This window comes from Dendrobates tinctorius, unplaced genomic scaffold, assembly GCF_039654945.1.
Source record: "Dendrobates tinctorius isolate UK_male_01 unplaced genomic scaffold, ASM3965494v1 ptg000149l, whole genome shotgun sequence".
In the NCBI taxonomy this organism is placed as follows: domain Eukaryota; kingdom Metazoa; phylum Chordata; class Amphibia; order Anura; family Dendrobatidae; genus Dendrobates; species Dendrobates tinctorius.
Genome location: NW_027361816.1, coordinates 3,043,184 through 3,054,229, shown reverse-complemented (window position 1 = coordinate 3,054,229; position 11,046 = coordinate 3,043,184). Strand labels below are relative to the sequence as shown.

The 11,046-nt window shown below is 45.3% G+C and overlaps 1 long non-coding RNA gene across 1 annotated transcript in view; it reads left to right on the top strand.

The window, feature by feature from the left end:
* The first annotated feature begins 2,880 nt into the window (after positions 1-2,880).
* The window catches only part of LOC141049789 (uncharacterized), a 42,910-nt gene continuing 34,744 nt past the window's right edge, over positions 2,881-11,046 (top strand). Inside the window, exon 1 of the long non-coding RNA XR_012220442.1 lies at positions 2,881-2,921. This is a non-coding gene — a long non-coding RNA (uncharacterized lncRNA). The remainder of the gene's footprint in view (positions 2,922-11,046) is intronic.

Here is an 11,046-nt window from a genome sequence, read left to right as displayed (position 1 = left end):
GATCCAAATGTGGTTGATAGTCGGACTTGTTGGGGCAAAGAATTCCAGAGAATAGGGGCTATTCAGGAGAAGTCTTGGAGGCGGTTGGGTGAGGAGCGAATAAGTGTGGAGGAGAGAAGGAGGTCTTGGGAGGACCGGGGATTACGTGAGGGAAGGTATCGGGAGATTAGTTCAGAGACATATGGGGGAGACAGGTTATAGATGGCCTTGTAGGTCAGAATTAGTAATTTGAACTGGATACGCTGAGGGAATGGGAGCCAGTGAAGAGATTTGCAGAGGGGAGAAGCGGAGGAGTAGCGAAGAGAGAGATGAATTAGTCGGGCGGCAGAGTTAAGGATGGACTGGAGAGGTGCGAGGGTGTTAGCAGGGAGACCACAGAAAATGATGTTGCAGTAGTCGAGGCAGGAGATGATGAAGGCATGCACAAGCATTTTAGTAGATTGAGGGTTGCGGAAAGGACAGATTCTGGAAATATTTTTGAGCTGGAGGCGACTGGAGGTTGAAAGAGCTTGGATGTGCGGTTTGAAGGACAGGGCAGAGTCAAAGGTTACTCCGAGGCAGCGGACTTCTGGCACTGGGGAAAGTGTGATGTCATTAATTGTTGTAGCTAGGTCGGATAGAGAAGATCTGTGAGATGGAGGAAAGATGATGAGTTCAGATTTGTCGACATTGAGTTTGAGGAAGCGAGAGGAGAAGAAGGAGGATATGGCTGATAGACACTCTGGGATTCTGGACAGCAGAGAGGTGACGTCTGGGCCAGAGAGGTAGATCTGAGTGTCATCAGCATAAAGGTGGTAGTGGAATCCATGGGACTTTATGAGTTGCCCCAGAAAAAGTGTATAGATTGAGAAGAGTAGGGGTCCTAAAACAGAGCCTTGAGGGACTCCAACAGAGAGAGGGTGGGATGAGGAGGTGGTGTGGGAGTGGGAGACGCTGAATGTGCGGTTGGAAAGGTATGAGGACATCCAGGATAGTTCAAGGCCTTTGATGCCGAAGGAGGAGAGGATCTGTAGTAGGAGGCAGTGGTCAACTGTGTCAAATGTAGCTGACAGGTCTAGAAGCAGGAGTATAGAGTAATGTCCATTTGATTTGGCTGTAAGTAGGTCATTAGTAATTTTGGTCAAGGCTGTCTCAGTGGAGTGATGGGGCGGAAACCAGATTGTAGATTGTCAAAGAGCAAGTTATATGATAGGTGGGAGGAAAGCTCAGCGTGGACATGCTGTTCCAGGAGTTTGGAAGCGAATGGAAGCAATGATATTGGGCAATAGCTAGACATGGCAGTTGGGTCGAGGGTTGGCTTTTTAAGGATAGGCGTGATTGTGGCATGCTTGAAAGCAGGAGGGAAGGTACTGGACGTTAGTGATAGGTTGAAGAGGTGGGTTAGGGATGGGATAAGTGTGGTGGTGAGGTTGGGGAGGAGGTGGGATGGGATGGGGTCAAGTGCACTGGTTGTGAGGTGCGATTTGGAGAAGAGGCGATTAAGCTCCCCTTCAGTGATGTTGGAGAGTGAGGTTATGGGGTTTGGGCATTGGTCTGGTATACAAAGGGGTTGTGGTGGTTGAGTGATGAAGACTTGCCTAGTTTGGTCAATCTTGTTTTTGAAGTGTGTGGCAAAGTCCTCGGCAGAGATGAGGAAGGTTGGAGGAAGCAGTGGTGGGCGGAGGAGGGAGTTAAAAGTTTTGAATAACTGTTTTGGGTTGTAAGATAGGGAAGATACGAGGGTTGTGAAGTAGGCCTGTTTAGCAGAGGTGAGGGTAGATTTGAAATCGAGTGTTGCCTGTTTGAATGTGGTGAAGTCATCTTGCAAATTTGTTTTCTTCCAGCGCCGCTCTGCAATCCTGGACACTTGCCGGAGCTTTTTAGTGGTATTATTGTGCCAGGGTTGTCTGTTGATACGTCGCATTCTGCCATGAACGAGAGGGGCAACCGTGTCAATAGCTGATGCGAGAGTGGCATTGTAGAAAGCAGTGGCACTGTGAGTGTCATGGAGTGAGGATAGGGATTACAGTGGTAGAATAGAGTCAGAGAGCACGTGGGTGTCTAGGTGTGCAAGGTTTCTGCGGGGGTGTGCATGTTTCTGGACATGGGTGCCAGGTGAGGAGGACAGGGATGAGAAAGTGAGTAGATGATGATCAGATAGAGGGAGAGGGGAGTTGGTGTAGTTAGAAAGAGAGCAGAGACGGGTGAAGACTAGGTCTAATGTGTGTCCATCTGTGTGGGTGGCTGAGGATACACAAATGAAGGGTTCCAGAGTATTTGGGAGACATAGCTGTCTGTCAAATGATTGTTCACCGACAGTTATCCCATGGGTATGACCAGTCTAAGAGGTTCATGTCACATTTTAAATATGTTTACTACGAGCATATCAATTTATACCTGTGTATTTTTTTATGTCAAGGTATCTGTGTGAGCCTATGGCCAATGAGGACCCCATAACATAACGTGTTATCGGACCCCTATTAAGTACAATGAGCTTAATAGGCAGGATTCACTGTCTGAGTGTGCGTTTGGGGTCAATCTATCCATTATTATTAAACTAATACACTGCCACTTGAACCAATCTGAGCTGAATCGGTCAATTCATTGGTAAAATATTTCATTTAAGTCATATTTCCCCTTATTTAGTGCCGAAAACAAAGAATTCAGTGCAGGGACACTACCCAAATAGCAGGCTGACACTGCCTTGTTTTGTACCAGGCTGGCACATGTTCCCTGAGCTTACATAAGAAACATTTCAACCATGTCAGTCTATCAGTTTTTTCTCCATAAAAAGAGATTTTCAGAGGAGTTTGAGATTCCAAATTTGGGACTGTGTTTCTGTAGTGGGGGCTTGGAGATGATATCTTAGCATTGTTCTGCTAATTCCCCCACAGACTGGCACCGACCACCCTCCAGCCCCTTCTTCTCCGCTGGTCCCCACTGTGAGTATTGCTAACTTTGTCATCTGTCTGAACAAAGCAATGGAAACAACATCCCATAAATGCCTGCCCCCTAGACGTTCAAGGACAGTTTTTCTGCCACCACGATGACAGATGTGGCAGTCCGTATAGCACGCTTTGTTCTAATTTCTTCATGTTACTAAATATTTGTATAGGACATTAGAGCAGGTTCAGTGTTCAGCACATGCCAGGGATAATGCTAAACATTGTACATTTGCTCGGCTTGCATTATTTCAAGTTCCATGTTTGGAAAACTTTGCTAGACAATGTGCATACTTGCACAGCACACAGCATCTGCTCTTCTCCAGGGCAGAGGAGAACAATAAATGGCTATATAATAATACTGCTCTCCGGGTCATATATTTCGTCCAACGTGCCTGCCCTACCCGCATTTATTTAGTGCAAAGGACTCCATCTTTGAGCACCAAAGAAAGCAGGATGCTGATTGATAGAGATGTCCCATACTTATTTTATGCAACTTTTTTTGTGTGATGAGCATGCAATAAAATGTCAAGAAAAAAAGGCAAGCAGCAAGATTATCACTCTTGTCTGCACGCACCCTAAAGGTGATAATCACTATCACCTTTAGGGTGCGTGCAGACAAGAGCATGAAAAACCAGAAAACTCGGACAATTTCTTTCTAATATTCATCAGATTTTCACCCATGTGCCATCCGTGTAAATCCGCAACAACAATATCACAATGTTGTGACACATCTCATGCTTATCATGTTACATTAATCATGTTGCAAAATGTAACCACAACTTTGGTGCAACTGCATTGCCCATACAATAAGTAAGGGACAGAATTCAGCACTGCGGTCATCTGGACATGCAGCGGATGACAAAGGGATAGGAGGATTTTCATGTAAAAATTTCTAAATTTTCTGAACATAATTCTACAATCACGTGTAAGGTGAGTTGAGAGAGTTGGCTGTAGGATGAATATGTGTTTCGCTGACGGCTTCCTGAGGTCTATGGCAGCTTTAGTTGTTATAGATCCTGATCATTCACTTATCAAAATCCTATTACAAATCCTCTAACTTCGCCATATTATGCTTTCCTGTGCCATTATAATCCATCACACTGAGACTTTGCATAATATGAGCTCCTAAAATTGAGCAATGGAATGCAGGTTGTTAATTTTTGTCTGGGGAGTAGTAATGATACTGATCAGAACTATATTATATGTCAGTAATAATAGCGGAAAGAATGTCATCTGACAAGACGTCATGTGCATGAAAATGTAACAATGGTGCCCATGAAGATATAATATTGCAGTGATTTTAGTCACATTGCTCATAAGTATGTAGTTTATCGCAGGCGACACAGTGGTTAGTATTTCTGCCTCGCAGCCTCAAGGGCTCATGTACATGGGCGAACTACAGTACTTCTCAAGCTCCAAATTGTTCAGAGCTGTAATACAGCACCCAGAGAAAAATAACTTAATGTTCCAAGGTTCTAATGCAAAACAGGACTATGAGCCATTTCTAATAATTATGTCCACTTTATGCCACTTCTCAGGCATTAGGGCTACAAATACTGTAGCTATATCCACTATATCTATGCATAAACTTCTATACTGAACCTATAATTTTATTTCACCTTACTTCATCATGAGAATTTGCTGGTAAAATTTGAGGCAAAAAGTTTTGTTGCATGTGGTCATAAGACAAAACTTCTGACAGCTGAAAAAAGTAGCCAGTCAAGGCAATCCTCTGTCAACTAAGATGCCTGGACTTGAGTAAAATATGTTTTACATTTACATTGATACACCTGAAGAAGAGGCGAAACATGTCGTGGCTCTGGGTTACACATTAGCATTAACGGTGAGATTCCTCTGGATATGGTTTTGTTTCAGACTGAGTTGGTGGACATACAGAATGTATCTGCATATCATTTTCTTGCTGTTATGAGCCTTCCTCTTGGCTTTATATATAAGTTCATGTAAAGGAATTTCATATGAATCCTCTGCTGTTTGTGCCCAATAAATGATATGGATTTTTTATTATAGATCAATAAAATGATTTTTAAGAATTTATGATGCAACCTGTCTCCAGGGGTTGTAGAGTTAAGATATATTTAGTTCTGCTGGAATCCATAATTGAATTTCTATGTTATTGGACTGTAAAGTGATATTACTGATACATTGTAGTAAATTATCAGGACAAGAGTGAGATTTGTGCAGCTAAATATTTAGATCACAAAAGGTTGCTTACAATGCAAATGAAAGATTATGAGTTTTCAGCCTTCAGATGTAATGTTGGCCAAACTCATGAGATAACAGTCAGCTTAACATTTGTTTAGGCAGATAGTTATCGCTCTTGATCCCCCCATACTTATGAGCTCGGTTCTGCAGAGCATTCATGTATTTTCATGAGCGGAAAAGGATGAAACTGTTTTGGCGGTGACAAATTTTTCCTGACACCAAAAAGGATCTGGTGCTGATATTTCAGCTGCCTGATCCTTCCCACCTCCAATATCATTTGCTTGGCCCCAATATCCATCAGATGATCGACCGGTCTTGCTGAAATTGTTGGTTACAGCCAATTTCTATCCAATGTTAGGTAAAAATAGGAAGATCCAGCAATCATCAGAAAGCTAAAATCCACAACTAATATTGATTCATTTTAAAAATGGTATAAAACTGTACATCCCAGTATCCTACATCTTTGGAACTGGCTTACATGGGTTCTTATTCATAGTGTGCTGTATAATTTTGCTTGGGGAAAATGCCAGACTCCATGACGGAAACCTGAAAAACCATAGAGTCAATGCAGCCCTTCAAGCACCATTGGTAGCCTTCATGTCAGGGATGTCATGCCGCGCTCACCAGGAGGCGGGGCTTCGGTCCCGACGTCACTCCCTCCGGTACGGCAGCCCCTCCGGGGCCTCCGTCGGGTGCGCACGCGCAGCTCTCGTCCTTGGGGCTCCTCCTCCATGTCATGCTTGCGCGCTCCTGTCAGTGCTGTCTCCGGGTCAGTCTCCTCTATGGTAATGGAGGTCCTGACCCGGAAGCTATAGTGGTCATGTGCTTTCTGGCTAGGATCTGACCCGGAACCTGTCATGGTCATGTGCTATATCAGACTACCTTCCCCTATGGGAGGTGCCTGATTATTGTTGTGCTTCCCGGCTGGGTCTGCTTAGTCCCAGTCAGGCTGTGCGCTGTTCTCAGGTCCTCTGCTCTGTCTGGTATGCTTTTGCGCTCCTAGCACTTGCTCTGAACTTTCACGTTGCTTCATGCTTTGTAGTGCCTCTTGGCACACTCTAGTATCCTGTCCTCTGTCCCTTGCTCTGTCGTACCTCCTGGTACTCTCTGTCCCTGTGCTCTGCAACACCTCCTGGCACGACTGCTGCTCCATTCAGTACTCTGTCGTGCTCCTGGCACGCGTCCTGCTTTGTTTACCTCCGGACGTATTACTCGCTATACGCCATACATGCTCACGGCTACCTGTCTCGCACTATCTGTAGTTTGCGCACTTCCGTATATACTCTTTGTGTTCCGGGTACCCAGTCCCGATACACTCATCCGTGTCTCCTGTGAGCCGCCCATCTTGGTCCCGGCTGTCACGGTTCTGACCTCTGCGGTCCTGCCCCTAACGATCCCTGTATAGGGGTCGGTCATCACCTGGCGTGCTCGGCCCAGGGGCTCCAATTCCACGACCCAGAGGGTCCACTCTTGGACGTTGTCTGCTCCTGAACGTCACAGGGATCATGTTCCTCCGTTCTTTTCATTGTTCTACTCTTATGGTGGAGCAAAAAAAATGGAAATAACCGAAAAGTTACGTCAATATAGTAATATCATTAGTAAAACAAATCCAGGAAAGTAGGTGCAGCAAGAACAAGTGCCAGTAGCGAGTAAACAGTATGTCTTCAGTTCAGCTGGTGGCAGTCGGTGCAGGGTTTCCTTTCTGCCAGTGTTGAGGGACTAAGGCACTATTGTCTTGGCCCCATTGTCCTTTCAGTGGCAGATTGAAGCACTTTAGTGCCCACATGAGGCCCCAACACACTCCCCATTGTGCGTCTGTTTACTTCTAGCTCCGGAACACTGCAGCATCCCCTTTTACCCAATACCTTGAATCATTCATTCACCGCTTTGTTCCCGGAAGTTACTATGCACGTTCAGAGAATACGGTTGTGTGTGCCAGTGAGATAGAATTTCAGTGATTTATTAGAAAAATACACCTAACCACAAGTATAAGGATAAAGAAGAATGACAGGTTTGTCCCTAGGTTTAATTAAATAAAGGAAATAAATCAACGTCAATATCTTTACAATGAAACCAGAGTTACCATAAAGTCTGCACACAAAGGAGATGGAGCACGAAGCTTCAAGATGGGGCTTTGTCTTCAAGAAGGGGCTTTGGGGCTTCAGATGTAAAGAGAAGAGTAAATGTATAAAGTGTTTTACTAAAACGCATTTAAAGGTGCAATCCAAGTGCTTGTCAGATTGAAGACATTACTACTCAGTGGTCCTCAGAGGTGGACCACCATCAATGAGGTCTATAAATCCAAATAGTACTTAAATTATTTATTGTAAAAGGTGGCGCGATAAACGATATAAGGGAATTTATCAGCCCTTGTGTGACGGTCCTATTAGAAAGCCGAATATTGTAACTTCGTCTCCCCGCATTTTGACACCTTTCTAAAAACTGGGTTTAGTGGGATGGCCAACCACCCGGTGAAAAATGTGCTAGAATTTTAGGTGAAAATCTATCCCAGTTCATATCTGGAGAGGATTTCATTTTTTTGGCACATGGACTAAGTTGAAACCATTTTTATCCAACTGAGTTTTTGATTGAGAATTGCATATGAAATACCAATCTTGATAAATGTCCGTCTAATTACATGTATTGGTTTATCATTCAGTATTTATGAAGCAGGAACAATTTTTATCTATCCATGAATTTAATATTAGAGGATTGCATACATAGCAATTTCCTAATAACAGGAAAAAAAACCCATTAGGTTCCCTGTCACCTGTATCTGCAAATTAATCAACGTCCAAGTTGCATTAAGCCGGAAAACCACATCCGTAGTGGAGTATAGGGCCATTTTGCACTGATATCGGGGTATGGGGCTGTTCTGCACCCTTAGAAAAGTATCAAGCCATACGGCACCCATACATGGATATTGAGCTTTTCTGTCCCCTTAGGGGTGTATGGGGCCATACTGCACCCATTTAAGGGTATAAATCCAGACAGCACCCATAACATTGTATGGGGCCATTCTGCACCCATAGTGTGGTATGGGCCATTTTGCACCCATAGTGTGGTATGGGCCATTTTGCACCCATAGTGTGGTATGGGCCATTTTGCACCCATAGTGTAGTATGGGGCCATTCTCCACTCATAGAGGATTTTAGGGCCATCCTGCTCCCAAAGTATGATATGATTCTGCAGCCATAGCATGATATGATTCCATTTTGCACCCATAGTGTGGTATAGGGCCATTATCCACTCTTAGAGGATTATAGGGCTGTTCTCCACCCATAGAGAGATATCTGGCCAAAATGCACCCTTAGAGGGATATGGGGGTCATACTGCACTTCTGAATTCCTCTATTTTCATAAATAAAATTTTCTGGTGGGTCCATGATACACTAATTGCCAGATTAAAAAGGTCCTACCCCTAGAAGCAATGCCTGTATTGGAGGATAATATTAATGGAGGCACCATATTGCGGGATCACAGAGGCAGAATCTTGGTGTCAGGGTATGGGTCGCCCTCCCAGGGCTGTGGGGTACTCGGTATCGGGCCAGTATCAGTGGGATGTGTCACAGCGGCGGTGACCCGGACCGTGGCCCTGGGCGCCCAAGTAATAGGAAGAAGTGATTGGTGAAATGTAGTTGAATTAATAGTTTGTGATGCCACCTGTGGTGTTCGGCAAGGGAGGTGTTAAGCCGACGCTGCAGACAGATCCTCCGGGACAGATGGTGTGGTGCAGCAATGATGTTATAGCCCTCCACAGGCAGGGCTGCTGTCCCAGGGCAGTGTAGATGTGTAGACACTTAGATGTGTAGTGTCCGGCGCAGGGGATGTAGCAGTGCCAGGCGGACGGACGCAGGAAGAACTGGAGGACACCAGGGCATGTAGTTCCAAAGCTTTACTCACAGTCTGTAGTGCCCGCTTCTGTGCCGTGTCCTCCGGGTCAGGGACTCAGTCAACCTCCAGGCAAGATGGAATGCTCCCTTCCACACTCCGCCAACTTATGTGCCTTTGCTGAACGTCTCCTCTATAGTGCCTTTAAGTGTGAAGATCTCCTAGTACTGTGTTACACTGGAGTTCCTCCTGACAGATGTTCCCAAGAACTCTACTTGCACGTCAGACAGCTGTAGCCTGCTTCGGGGACTCTCTACTCCTAATCCTGGCTCTCTATCCGTGTTGCTGTTGTGCCGTCAAGTGTCATGAACTCATTTTCTGCTCCACCAGTTGAGAGTTCCCCTTCCGTTCTCCCTCTGGGGGTGACAGGAGGTAGAGCGGTTGGTTTAAGTGGTAGTGATCTGCCACCTGATGAGGAAGATAACGATTGGATCTCTGGAGTATCTGACTGCATATAAGACAGCCGACGCCCTATCCAGGTGCTGGTGATTCAGTCTGCTTCTCAGGTTCTGGACTTCAGCTCTCTTCCAGTCTTCTCAAGTTAAGTTTGTTTTTTGCTAATGTTCACACTTGCGCTTGTTGGTCAATTCAGTTTTTTGTGTAATCAGCCTGCCCCTGCTGGGGCTATGCTGAAATTCCACTCCTATTAATCAGTATTTGCCAATCTGCTTTTTGTTCCTTATTAGATTGGCCTCTTTTTTGCTCTGTCTCAGAATATTTCAGAGTGCTGATATAGGTTTTGAAGTCTAGTGACTTCAGGGTTAATTTTGCTATCAGAAGTGTTGGACAATATTTTTGTAGGTTTTTTGGGGCAGATTGCAGACAGTGTCTTTCCTTTTCTGTCCTTTTTAGTTAGCCGGGCCCCATCGTTTGCTCAGCCTATTTTCCTGCCTTTGTGTGTATTTTCATCTTGTTTCACCGTCAATACATGTGTGGGGCTGTCTTTCCTTTGGGGTCTGCTCTGGGGCAGTTAGTTTTCCTCTTTTCCTGCTTTAGGCTTATGTAGTTCTTCGGTTGTGACGAGGCGTGTAGGACCAACGTAGGAACGCTCCACGACTGCTGCTAGTTGTGCGGGTAAGATCAGGGATCTGCAATCTGCATAGTTACCAACTTCTCTGGTTTTCTGAGACTTAGCTTGTTGTCTTTTTTTCCTCCTTGGTTTCCCATTCATAACAATCAAGTCTTAGATGGGAGTAGTGCATTTACAGCCCACTACTCCACCGGTGTTTGCTGCAGAACCGTTAGTGTCCATACAACCTCGGGGACCGGGCCCCGGCCTTGCGCTTAGAACTTCTAGGCAGGGTTCTTCCTCTAACCCACGTCCTCTGTGTTCCCTTTTACTCCTACGTTCCGTACTTGTCTTTTCCCTTCTATGGAACCTCAGGCTTCAGTTCAATGTCCTTCTCCTTCTTTCCCTTCACGTGCCAGCTGGCTCAGATCACTGTGGCAGCTGCAGCACTCCTTCCTCCATCCCTCTTCCAGGGATCCCCACTCCTCCCGAGTGGCTTCCTCTCTCACTGACCTCTTGTCAGACTGACCTGTAATCCTAAACCATCCCGCTCATATATATATTCTGAACTCCACCCACCTCCCAGCACGTCTAGTGTTCCAAGCAGGGAACCACCAAAGGTGCTCTGCCTCTCTCTAAGCAAGGAGCCGCAATGTGGTTTTGCTGAACTACTCTATTCTGTGGGGTGCGAGTGTTGGAGCGTGGTCAGGAGCCTCCAACTTACCTGGATGGTGGGGCACCACACCTTAGGAGAAGGTGCAGTTCCTCTGTGGCAACTGAGCCTCAGGGGCGCCACAGGTACATATGTTACATATCCTCAGATTCCTTGTAAAGTGGGCATATTATACATCACAGACAGGTGCAATTATGGGAAATTGTTTCATGCTATCAGAGGGAAGCAGGCTCACGACTACCAATGTGTCTCAGCTTCCTTCACAGTTTCAGCCCAGTGTGTCAGGAAGATTGTGATAATATACATATATGTATAAGTTATATTTAT